General features: G+C 41.1%; 1 long non-coding RNA gene across 6 annotated transcripts in view; it reads right to left on the bottom strand.

Annotated features, from left to right (window-relative positions):
- LOC128847700 (uncharacterized) overlaps positions 1 to 13,721 on the bottom strand; it is a 394,963-nt gene that overhangs the window by 250,580 nt on the left and 130,662 nt on the right. For 5 of the 6 annotated variants that reach the window (XR_008446936.1, XR_008446940.1, XR_008446939.1 and 2 more), the window contains exon 3: positions 1,370 to 1,487. The exons of the other annotated variant lie outside the window; for it this stretch is intronic. This is a non-coding gene — a long non-coding RNA (uncharacterized LOC128847700). The remainder of the gene's footprint in view (positions 1 to 1,369; positions 1,488 to 13,721) is intronic. 6 annotated transcript variants of the gene reach the window in all.

Genomic DNA, 13,721 nt, shown 5'->3' with positions numbered 1-13,721 from the left:
AATAAAATTTAATACAATTGGTGAACCAAAACCACATCCTTGGAAAAAATTCTATGATGAAACAACACTAGCTGTGAAGTTTACAGATCAAAGAACATATGTACTACTTCCGAACATACAAAAATGGATTATAGAGGCAGTTCCCAGTCAGAGTTAAATATATATAATCCAGCTCTCATGAATGCATGTATGAACAAGGATGACCAGATGCTAGAATAATTAAAACACCTGGAAAACTCCAGCACAATATAAAATCTATAGCCAACGGAATCATAAAGCTGTGTGCCAGAGGAAGCCATTGTACGCAGTGAAGTATCAAGATGAAATAGGGATTTGATCTATCAAAATGTGGGGATCCATCAAAAATGCATATACACACCCCAACATCGAACCCCTATGCTGTGATACTCTCTTATGTTCCCCATAACTCTAGAACAGAGTTATCCTCCTACACTTGACTCTCTGACCATGTGGCTTTTCCCCATCCCTGCTCTCTACCCCCAGTTTCACAAGCTCTCATTTTTCAACCTCCCTCATTCTCCCCAGCTCCTGCCTGCTCCTTATATCATGTTTTGGTAGAAACAAATAGGATGGAAAATCCATTATGGTAGGTGCTATACAAATATATAGGAAGGCACATTTCCTGCCCAAAAGAGCTTACAGATTCACAACAAAGCCAAGACACAACAAATGAAACAAGAGGATAGAAATGGGGAGGAGAGACAAAGATAACACCAATAATGTGTGTTTCCATAAGCTAACTGTATGCACAACTTGACGGCTCTGAATCATTAAAATTATAAACTGTGTTTTACACTTAACCACTAGTGGGTGTACCATGCTGGTAACTCCTAATTTGAGATTTCTGCTGCTACAATCTATAATACTACCAGAAGCAAAACATGTTTTAAGATGTACGAATCATGGGGATTACAGCTACCTATTTTTCTCTCCAAAGGAAATAATCCTCTCATTAGGCCCAATTCTCCCCTCTGTTACACTGTTGAGTTACAACCATGTAAAACTGATGTAGCAGAGTGGAGAATCAGGTGCCTGAAGTCCCAAGCATCCTGACAGCTTGGAAGTCAGGGCAGTATTTTAGACATTTTTTCCATTTTTAATTTCTGTTGTGGTCCATGAATTGTCCCCTCAGCTGTAACTTAGTGATGACACTCCAGCATACACTCTGCTGGCAGTGTCACATATACCACTGAGTAGCAAAGGAGAATGGAGCTTGACTATAGCTGTAAGATATCTACTGTTGTGACCAAAGTAAATTTCATATTTTACTCTTATTTCTTATTGAGTAGAAAAATGAATATGAAGAACTTTAGCAAACCATGAACTGCTGGAAAAGAATGGAACATACCTTGCACCCACAAAGAGGTTCCATTCTCCAATTATAGTCAGTGCTGCATGTGACATCACCAGCAAAGCAAGGTGTCATGCTGAACAGGTGCAGTTCCAGGGAACAAGTACTTCACAGTCTGCAACAGAAGAATGAAGCATAATTCCACTCAGAATGGTGATTCTGTAAAAAATGTATTACACAGTTCCAAGATTATTGTCTTTCAATGATCCCATATCAGATCTGTTCAGTTTACAAGTAGAACAATATTTTCTCTAACTCTCAGCCCTGCAAACTCAACTGGTGATCTGAGAATCATGCTGTATTTTTATGACTTGTGCATCACCAGCAATAATCCTAACCCAATTCAGGAATATTATAAAATGACTGCCATTAAAAATTTGACAATTACCATTGACAGGTAAAATTCACTTTATCTTGGCATTTGCCCCTTTCTTGTATTTATAATGTACTTAGTATGTAATGGAATATTGAATGCCATGGTAACAGTTTCAAAATGTTGCAGTAATTGAATGGTGACCACTACAGACGTAGTTATTGCACAACTGAGCTGAAGGCTACACATATCAAGATGAAGATTATGTTATTGGAATTTAGTTAACTCTCTTGACGATGCATGAGACAAAATGGAATCCTGTCCCCCCTCCTAAATCTGCATTGATTTCTATAGAATGAGCAGGAGTAAAAAAGTAGAGCATAAATGTGTTTTTGTTATTAAGAGGTAAACAGAGAGCATGTAGAATACAGAGAGGCAATCTGCTGCTCTCAGACCATTACTTTTCTGATTATCAGTGAATTTCAGGCCAAATTCAGCCCTGGATGTGAGTGGACACAACTCCAGTTGAATCAATGGCGCTGCACCCATTTATGCAATGGCTTAATTGAACCCGTTATTGTTTAAAATACCAGTGTGTTTACAGATTCCTTAACTTCTTTATTTGGAGCACTAAGATAATAATACTAAAGTTCTGGAAGCTTTTTAAATAAAATGTGCAGACCAATCTTAAAAGAATATTATTCTAATACAGAAGGGGAAAAATACACTGAGAATTCTCTGGAATTTTTTTTCTATTTTGCTTTGCTAAAAGAACTTCAAACATCTCTCATTTTATTGTTAGGCTTGTGAGCCATGTATATACCTACACAAGGTAAGTGAACTGATTCACCATGGAATACATCTCTTTCATTAACATCCAGTTCTATACCTTGTCTGGGCATCATACATATGTTATAAGAGGACAAAATCTATAGGAAGTATGGTCCAAAAAGTCAGCTATGTATATACTGTAGTTGAGCTAGTCCATAAAAGCAAATAAGTCATTTGGTAAATGGTATCCTCTATAAATTCCCTGTCTCCCACCACAAAAATTCCTATACCCAAAGCCATAGACAGTTACAATTACTGGGGTTCATCTAGCTACACCTCTACCTCAATATAACGCAACCCAATATAACACGAATTCGGATATAACGCAGTAAAGCAGCGCTCCAGGGGATGGGGCTGCACGCTCCGGCGAATCAAAGCAAGTTCAATATAACGCGGTTTCACCTATAACACGGAAAGATTTTTTTGGCTCCCGAGGACAGCGTTATATCGAGGTAGAGGTGTACTTGCTGTTAACCCATGATATGCAGATTTAAATGCAATCAGGGACTGAATTAGTTTCAACTTTATGGGATAAACTCAAATTTCAGTGCCTCAACTGGTGGCCTATCAATCAGAAGCTAAATACTTATACAGTGGTAACAACTTCACCTTCACACTCTGCAAAAAGTTCTCCACAGTGTTGACATGATGAGTGAGGAGGTACATTTCTAGCTAGAGGCATAAAGTTTATGGTAGTAATAAAGAAAAATATACATATTGAATATCACTACAGTCAGGACACCTTGCATGACTCAAGTCCCTATTAATTTTCAGTATCACAGTTAAACTGCCTAACATGCATTGGAGAATAATTTGAAACATATGCCCCTTGTATTGCTGGCCTCAAAAATGCCGAGCTCTGCACTTTGAAAGGTCAATAACTTATGTAGAATATCTTAGGAAATACAGCAGTGTCACAGAACTTGGGTCTAGTTTAAGTACACTGAAGTAGGGAGTCGTTGACATGCTCTGCCTCATAACCGAACCTGCCCATCTCTTAATACACATCTAACACAGAACCCAAAACAAATCATAATACAGCTGACGTGGTAACTTCCTCACCATTGTCTGCAACAAGAACTTTAGTTATTTTAAAACTAAAATTAAGAGACGCAGGTCTTTGGTGATGTTTGTTATATTGCACAGATCTATGGAAATCATCATACTGTAGAGACTTAGAACTAGATATATGTGGGAACAGCACTTTCTATTCCATGAAAAAAGTTGAGATTTTGAAAAAAAAATCTGAATTTAAATGAAAAAAAATCTCAACATTTTTCACAGGAAGGAAAAGTGAGAAAATTCCATTGGGAGAGAACCAAAATGGATTTTTTTGGCTTATCAGCTATTTGCCTGGAGGGTGAGCAGGCAGGCTGCCCAGCTCTCCAGTCTCCCCAGCAGCCTCCTGGCAGACTGTCTGCCCAGATTGCCAGGCAGCCAAGGGAATCAGGGAAAGCAGGCAATCAGGTTGCCTGCCTGGTTTCTCTTGAAAATTTTGATTCAGTCAAATAACCATTTTCCAACAAACAAAATGTGCTGTCAGAAAATTTGCAGCCAGGTCTAGTTAGAACAGAAACTACATATATTAAATTATGTATGTTCTGATCATCTATTTTAGGGAGGAAATAGGTTTGCTATATTTAATTTTTTAGGATTTGCTGAAGTATGATCTGGTGCTAGAGGTCATCATTAGCCAAGGATTGAAAGAGCAAACACAAATGCATTCTGGCACTTAGAGTGCAGAAGGTGGGGGCCCACAAGGATTCTAAATATTAATACTGGCCACTCCAGACTTGGATTAAACTCCCAGGGTTACAGCTTCTCTCTTCATCTTGGTAGATGCTGCCACCACTCAAGTGCAGAACCTCTTTGAGAGCCCAGGAAGGCGCACTTGGGAATTCCTTCCAGTGGGGTACCCTCAAGCCCTCCCCCCACCACCACCCGGGGAAGAGCTGAGAAACAAAACAAAACAAAAAAGAAATCAGCTCTTGGCACTAGCTAATTAAACAACATGTGTTCAAATCTCTTAAGACACACAAATCCAATTCTGTTCTTAAAAAAGGTAAATTTTATTAATAAAAAAAGGGAAGAAAATACATCTGGGAACTCAGGCTATTGCTAGATTTTTAAAAGTGCAACTACAAGGATTAAGCACCAAGTATAACTTTCTTGAGGTACGGTTTAAAGGTTACAAACAAAACAAAAGCACCTGGGGTTAGCACAGAGGAATCCACAAGCCATAACAAAATAAAAGGGATAAACCTAATCACATCTTCCAATACATTTCCTGATCTATTTACATATCTGGGGTTTTAAATGAGTAGTTTCTAAGTATGATACTGATGATTTTTTCATACCTGGCCCAAACTTCTTACAGCATAGCTCTGCCCTGTCTGCTTCTCCCCCAGAGAACAGACAGACAGACAAAAAGGAGTCTTTTTTCAATTTTAAAAAATTCTAGCCTTCCCATTGGCTCTTTTGGCGAGGTGCCCACTATGCATAGCAATGAGACTTTTTAACCCTTTACAGGTAGAGCAATTAGAGAACAGCTACTAAGAGGGATTTTATAGCTACTGGCTGGCTGGGTAGCCATAAAAGGGAGCTACCCCCACCCTCTTCATTTATCACAATGTTATGATCATCTATTTTAGGGAGGAATTAGGTTTGCTATATTATTTAATTTTCTAGGATTTGATGAAGTATGATCAGGTGCTTGAGGTCATCATTTGCCAAGGATTGAAAGAGCAAACACAAATGCATTTTTATTTAAGGGAAGTGCAGTAGGAATTTGAGGCCATCAAGATATTTGAATGCCCCAATACTTTACATCCTTATGTAAAAATGCTAGAAACTGTAATTAGGGATGAAACCAACAGAACTGTTTGAGGACAGAGCCATTCAGCAACAGAGTGGCTTCGCACCGGGCCAGGGGCTCGTCCTCGTCTTCCTTGCTGCCCTGGTCAGAGATCATTGCTCTGCTCTGCAAAGACCAGACCCTTCCCCACATCTTGTGCCCGCAGCAATAGAGTGTCACCAGCACCGCAGATATGCAGGGAACTCTTTGCACCTCTGTGGTCACAACCCTGTTCATTCACTCACCCACCAGCCACGAGTGTTTGAGTCATGCCCAGACAGGAACTGTTCAGCAACACCCCTCAGTTGGGGACTCTGCCTCCTTCTTGCAGTCCTGGCTGGGTCACTGCTGCGCCAGGTGAGGATCTAAGCCCCCGCACCTTGTGCCACGGTGCCTTGGGCCCCTCTGTCAGTGCGGTGAGATCCCTGAAGCCCACCTCACATTGCTGTCTTAACCCGAGCCCCAACCCTTTCCTCCCCCCTTAGTTTCCAGCAACTGTAAAAAAAAAATCTTTAAAATAAAAATCTATATTAATTGTAGAAAAATTGAATTCTGCCAAACCTAAGAATAAAGAATCTACACGTATTAGGCTGAAATGCCTGTAAATTTTTCTCATAAACAACTGCTATGTGACAGCTCTTAGGTGTTTCTCCCCCAAACTTCCACATTTGTTGCTATTATAAAATATTGAGGAAATGTGTATCTTGTGTGGTGTCCCTAACCTCTGACTGCCAGAATCTGGGAATGGGTGACAGGGGATGGATCACTTGATGATTACCTGTTTTGTTCATTCCCTCTGGGGTACCTGGCATTGGCTAGAATACTGGGCTAAATGGACCTTTGTTCTGACCCAGTATGGCCATTCTTATGTATGTACATGTGTGGATACGCTTCCCTCCAACTCTCTCATGGGGGGAGTCGTCAGCCCTTCTTGCAATTCAAAAGATATACATGTCCCTAGAGCTTCTTACAGCAAGAACAAGATGGCAGTTCCACAGACTCCTTCAACTCTTCCAGTCAAACTCTCACAACCAGCGGTAACTTCCAGTGCCTTTCTCTGGCACCCAGTGAGATAGGGAGTACATCATCTCTGGATCCAAAAGAATTAGTAAAGTCTATGAAGACACACACCTCACAGTGGACACCAGCGAACATGATTCAGCTGCTGAGTTCTCCAGGCTGTCTCCAGTTTCCCATATTTGTAGCCTCCTCCTTGCTAAGCTCCAATTGGCTCAGCCTTCAGATGGTGACTAATGTCCTGCCAGGTGGCTTCCCCACAACAAAACTTCCTATATATAGTTGAAAACAGCTACTAACCATGTGAAGAAGAACAGGCAACAGTACCAGCCAAAGTGGGACTCAGCAAGGTCAGGCACCACACTAGCTTCCCTCATGCAACCAAGTCAATGCCCTTTCAACCCTGACCTGTAAGCCCTGTGCTAGTCTCGTCCTGAGCAGACACTGCCGACCAATGCTGAAATCAGTGGTGAGTGTTATGAGGAGGCCAGATGGCCACTAAGGCTCAATTTTCACTTTGTGATTCCAGTTCAGAACCCAGTTCTGCAGGAGAGCAGAGGCCAAGCACACACTGTCCCACTGCAACGCCATTCCCTGTTGGGAGCTCACAAGAGAAAGAATTGGGGGCCAGCCAGCCACCCCCAGGAGGATCAGACATTCTTCTCTTCAGTCAACTCCAATTACAACTTGTCCACATTCAGCTGCTGCTGCAAGGCAGAGAATTTGCACTTGTTTTGCCTCCTAGCTAGACCAGTTGTCAGAGCTTCAGCACCAAAGAGCGTACTCTTGAGAGAACGCCATTTCTAAAAGCAGTGCCTTCCCATCCCAACACACACACCCTGTCCTGCAGACAGCAGTCATATGGTATTTTGGTCTCTACACAGTGGATTAAAAAGAGAAGATTCCTAAGGTAGTTGCCAGTTGAACCACCACCATTTTCAACAAGCAGCCCAGTCTAATGAATCATGAGAACTGTGGGAGAACCATAGCTGACATCCTGGCATATACATTACCTGCTCTCCACCCCCCCATACTCTTTGCACCTCCATCCCCCAAAACAAAGATCATAGTCAGACACAGCCCCGCACCCCATTCCGAATACAGGCTGATGTCTCACTAAGTGCTGACCCTAGCCCCGAAACAGATGTGCCCTTCGCTGCAGGAAGGTCACTAAGACGTGTACTTTGCAAAAAGCTCCTCTGTCAAGAGGTTGGATAAATAACCCAGCTCCCTAAGAACAAAAAGCAAGTGATCCAAAACAAAGCAGGTCCTCAAGGAATCAATTCTGATCATGGAGCAGGTCCTCAAGGAATCAATTCTGAAACACTTAGAGGAGAGGAAAGTGATCAGGAACAGTCAGCATGGATTCACCAAGGGGAAGTCGTGCCTGACTAACCTAATTGCCTTCTATGATGAGATAACTGGCTCTGTGGATGAGGGGAAAGCAGTGGATGTGTTATTCCTTGACTTTAGCAAAGCTTTTGATAGGGTCTCCCACAGTATTCTTGCCGCCAAGTTAAAGAAGTATGGGCTGGATGAATGGACTGTAAGGTGGATAGAAAGCTGGCTAGATCATCGGGCTCAACGGGTAGTGATCAATGGCTCCATGTCTAGTTGGCAGCCGGTTTCAAGTGGAGTGCCCCAAGGGTCGGTCTTGGGGCCGGTTTTGTTTAATATCTTTATTAATGATCTGGAGGATGGTGTGGACTGCACTCTCAGCAAGTTTGCAGATGACACTAAACTAGGAGGCGTGGTAGATACACTAGAGGGTAGGGATTGGATACAGAGGGACCTAGACAAATTAGAGGATTGGGACAAAAAAAACCTGATGAGGTTCAACAAGGACAAGTGCAGAGTCCTGCACTTAGGATGGAAGAATCCCATGCACTGCTACAGACTAGGGACCGAATGGCTAGGTAGCAGTTCTGCAGAAAAGGACCTAGGGGTCACAGTGGACGAGAAGCTGGATATGGGTCAACAGTGTGCTCTTGTTGCCAAGGCGGCTAACGGCATTTTGGGCTGTATAAGTAGGGGCATTGCCAGCAGATCGAGGAACGTGATCGTTCCCCTTTATTCGACATTGGTGAGGCCTCATCTGGAGTACTGTGTCCAGTTTTGGGCCCCACACTACAAGAAGGATGTGGAAAAATTGGAAAGAGTCCAGCGGAGGGCAACAAAAATGATTAGGGGGCTGGAGCACATGACTTATGAGGAGAGGCTGAGGGAACTGGGATTGTTTAGTCTCCAGAAGAGAAGAATGAGGGGGGATTTGATAGCAGCCTTCAACTACCTGAAGGGGGGTTCCAAAGAGGATGGAGCTCGGCTGTTCTCAGCAGTGGCAGATGACAGAACAAGGAGCAATGGTCTCAAGTTGCAGTGGGGGAGGTCCAGGTTGGATATTAGGAAACACTATTTCACTAGGAGGGTGGTGAAGCACTGGAATGCATTACCTAGGGAGGTGGTGGAGTCTCCTTCCTTGGAGGTTTTTAAGGCCTGGCTTGACAAAGCCCTGGCTGGGATGATTTAGTTGGGAACTGGTCCTGCTTTGAGCAGGGGGTTGGACTAGATAACCTCTTGAGGTCCCTTCCAACCCTGATATTCTATGATTCTATGATTCATGTGAACAGAAGAAAAGTTCATGTTTCAGCAAATTTTGAAGCGTTTTTGCACTGCAGTAGACTTTTCAATTTGAATTCATGCTACAGTACAATATTGTAAAAGGTATTTTAAAATATTCTGAATGAAGCAGAAACTCTTGCTGGACTGGGTGATTGAGAGCCTTAACGTCCATTTAAAAATCCTGCATCCAAAAGTGTTCATATTGCAGTGATGGAATTCAAAAACAGGAAGTGGAATGAGGTCAGAGAGGCAAAGACATGGAATTATTAATTTTATCCTACCCTGCCCAGGAGACCTTAAATAAACTGATGACATTTGGATTTACCATCATCCACACTGAGAAGATGTTACTGCGTATACCCTGGATATTTCTAAATGTGAAAAAACTCATTGTTTGTAGATTTTAAACTGATTTAGTGGCTAAATCAGAATCCCACAGCCTTTCATTCAGAATTCAATGCCCTGAAGGCTGCTACCACATTATATGCTATTGAAAGTGGTAGCACATGCTCTGGCAGAGATCCTGCAGCATGACAGCACCAAATCAGCGAATTCTCTTCTCCCTGTTTGATATTTTTCCTTCTCATCTCACACCTATATTGGGACTAAATCCTGTCTCTTTCCCTGCCATCCAAGTTTCAGCAGCTGGGTGTGACATAGGGAGGTTGTATGGCGTTTGGTAAGGAAAGAGATCCAGATCATGCAGAGGAGGAGCTCTGCTGCCAGCTCCCCATCGTACTCAGTGAGGACAGTGGAGAAGCAGAGTTGCAGATCCACCTGACCCATGCCTGCTACTCCTCTGCCATGCCTCTCTAAAACCCTGCTGCATATGGGCCCTCTGGGGCAGGGCCGGCTCCAGGCACCAGCTTACCAAGCAGGTGCTTGGGGCGGCCACTTTGGAGAGGGGCGGCACGTTCAGCTGTTCGGCGGCAATTCGGCAGGCGGTCCCTCACTCCTGCTCGGAGCAAAGGACCTCCCATCGAATTGCCAGATCACAGCATTTTTTTTTTTTTTTTTTTTTGGTTTGGCTGCTTGGGGCGGCCAAAACCCTGAAGCCAGCCCTGCTCTGGGGAGCCCCCAGATAGCTGGCCTTTGCAATGTGCAGCATGGACAAGCCTTAAATGGCGGCTTTTCAAATCCTCCTCCTCATGCAGACACACAGAACCATCATCTTGGTTCTGTTCCAGCTGAAGCCCACCATGGCTCTCATGTGCACTTTACTTCTGCCTGTGTTTGTTTTATTAGTGGTCTTTTTCCACTGAGGCAGAAGCAGCCATGCATCTAGTCCCAGGAACAATCTCTCCGTAACCCTTGCCCATCACCCATCTTCTCCCCACGAACTGCCACTTCCTTTTCGGTCTCCCAAGCATCTCACTCTCAACACAATTTTTTACCAGCTTAATTGACACCATACAAGTAATTTTAATCTGTTTAAAGACAACTCATTACATATTGACCTCTCCAACTACAATATGATGCCTAGCCTTTTACCAGGGTGCTTCCTTACTCAAATCTTATTTCAGCACTATAGCTCCACTGCAACGCCAACTGGCTTCTTGCAGAAACCTCTGGGATGGATAAGTTGGCTCCCTAGAGCCCACTTGATCTCATTAGAATTGGCCGCCTGATGTTTTAGTGAGATTTTGTTAAACACACAGAAGTCTTTAGATGTCGGTGCCCCATTAAATAATATTTCTTATAACTGGCTAATGGGAGGAGAGAGGGAGCCAAGTAAAAGTGCAGGTTTACAGATTACAGGAAAGTAGGAGGATGAATTGTCTGCTTGGATGACCTGAGCTGTTAACTGGTGATAGGACACTGTTGCCCTGAATTTATAACTAACCTGCAAAGCAGCAGAGGCCTAAATAACCCATATTTTTAAGACACATGCCCCCAGATGTTGGCAAGACAAGACCTGTAAGGTAATACATCGCCTATTTGTTATATCCAATATAAGAGCCTTTATAGTTCTATATTAAAAGCAGATTTGTGAAAGGTCAGATACTAGGATAATGAGGGCCACATAAATAGATTACATCACAATAGCTACATAGATTTTTTTTTCCAAGTATAATCCCATTCTGGCATAGCAAAACAGAGAATTTTTTTAATCACAATCTTTCTAGCACTACAAAGATTATGATCTAAATGCTACTTTTTACCGGTTAATAGAATAAAAGTTTCATATGTAGAAAAAATTATCTCACTACCAAATAAATATATAACATACCATTTTTGAAACAGGCCTGTTCTCTGATGCTGCATTCCATACCAGGTCTTTTGTTCTTAACCTTCTAAATGGAGTGGATCAACAGGACATTCCAAATATCCTTAAAAAATTCTATGATTAGGAAATATAATTGTTGAGGGGCAGGGGGGGTCGATGCCACTGCAAGATCATTGAACACATTATAATTGTAATGCTATTACAGTTGAGATTAAGATTTCACTTTCATTTTAAACCATTATTGTTAATATTTTCTAATAGGGCTGTCGAACAATTACAAAAATAATCACAATTAATCATGAGATTAAAAAAAGTTGTGATTAGTCGCAGTTTTTATTGCACTGTTTAACAATAATAGAATACCAATTTAAATGTACTATATACTTATTTAGATGTTTTCCTACATTTCAAATATATTGATTTCAATTACAACACAGAATACAAAGTGTACAGTACTCACTTTATATTATTTTTATTGCAAATATTTGCATTGTAAAAAAGCTAAACAAAAGAAATAGTATTTTTCAATTCACTTCATACAAGTACTGAAGTGCAATCTCTTTATTGTGAAAGTGCAACTTACAAATGTAATTTTTTTTTTTGCATAACTGTACTCAAAAACAAAACAATGTAAAACTTAAGCGCCTACAAGTCGAAGCATGAAGGGGCATACCAAAGTTTAGCATACCTGGCACATAAATAGCTTGTAATGCCGGCTACAACCGTGCCATGCGAATGCCTGTTCTGACTTTCAGATGACATCGTAAATAAGAAGTGAGCAAGATTATGTCCTGTAAATGTAAGCAAACTTGTTTGTCTTAGCAATTCACTGAACAAGAAGTAGGACTGAGTAGACTTGTATGAGGTGAATTGAAAAACACTTTATTTTGTTTATCCTTTTCACAGTACAAATATTTGTAATAAAAATAATATAAAGTGAGCACTCTACACTTTGTATTCTGTGTTATAACTGAAATCGATATATTTAAAAATGTAGAAAAGCATACATAAATATTCATAATCAATTTAAATTGGTATTCTATTATTGTTTAACAGTGCGATTAAAACTGCGATTAATCATAACTTTTTTAATTTAGTTAATTTGTTTTGCATTAATTGCATGCATTAACTGAAATTAATCGACAGCCCTAGTTTCTAATCAATATTGGAAAATAGTCACAAAACCTTCCCGTGCTAGGCACAAAGGATAAAATTTTCAAAAGTCCCATTCAAAGTCTTGGAACGTAAGCATGTAAATCACTTAAATGCTTTTGGAAATTTCACCGAAAGCCTAACTCACCTAGCACTTACCCTAATAAAGATGGTCACTTGCCTTTGAAAAAATACATATATATTCACACTGAGCAAGTGGGAAAAGACTGGTTATAAAATCTCTCAAAATTTTCTTTTTAGGCTGAAATTTCTCATATTCTGCCCAGGCTCAGCGGCAGGTTTTGTTTGTTTGTGTGAATCTGGGAAGGTGCCATAAAAATCTGCTTTGGCCAATTATAAGTGATCTGTATAGGTATGGAAAATATTTTCATTTAAGACATTTTTCAGAATCTTTTTTGCATTCATAACTCAAAAAACAGCTTTTTAAACACTTCAGATTTATGTGGCAGCTCAGGGATGTGGAATGCTTATTTAATAGCATATGGTCCAGGAATTTTCCTTTTTTAAAGAACATGGTTTTTGAAATAAAGTTTGGGATGTTTACAAGCATTATACTGAACCTTCTTCAGAAGCACTTTTGTGCTCTCTCAGTCCCCAGGGCTACTCAAACTCATGCCCCTGGCTTACCCCTGGGATGCCTCCTATGCCAGAAAGTGGGAGGATGGGATCAGCTATGTTATCTTCTTGCCACCAGGGAGATTGCCCCACATCTGGAGAATCTTCAGCAAATCTGTTAGTGTGCTTTACTGCTCCTTTTTGCCACCAAACAAGACCAAAGACATGGTCCTCAAATACATATAGGGGTAACTACTTGAGTGCACCAAAGTGAACTTCAGCGTACAATCGTCCTAACAACCACAGTTTTCTATTTAAATTTGCAGACAGAAGAGGGGATCTTTGTAAGTATCAGAAAGCAAGCTTACATATCTTCTGAGTGTCTTTAATTCATGGTAGACATGGCTCAGTCTGACCCCTTTACTACAGCATTAATCCTCCCTGCATTTTAAACTCATCTCCTGCACCTGGTGTCTGACAGCATCTCTTGAAATATCTTAAACAAAACTGAAATGCAGCAACACTTAACATTGAGCAATAAAGTTGATTTTTCTCTATCTGAAGTATAGCTAAAAGTCTAACATGATCGGTGGCTTAGGGTGAGAAAGTTACAACTTTATTCTGGTATGTTTAGCCTATGAATCCTAGCCATCTGCTAAATTCAAATCACTGATAAAGGCAGTAATTAAAAATCCAAGGATGAACTGCGGAGGGATGTAATAAATGTATGCTGGGTGTGATATTAAGAAACAAGCCTTGT

The sequence above is a fragment of the Malaclemys terrapin genome, chromosome 1, assembly GCF_027887155.1.
Source record: "Malaclemys terrapin pileata isolate rMalTer1 chromosome 1, rMalTer1.hap1, whole genome shotgun sequence".
In the NCBI taxonomy this organism is placed as follows: domain Eukaryota; kingdom Metazoa; phylum Chordata; order Testudines; family Emydidae; genus Malaclemys; species Malaclemys terrapin.
This window is presented reverse-complemented; position numbering and strand designations above follow the sequence as displayed.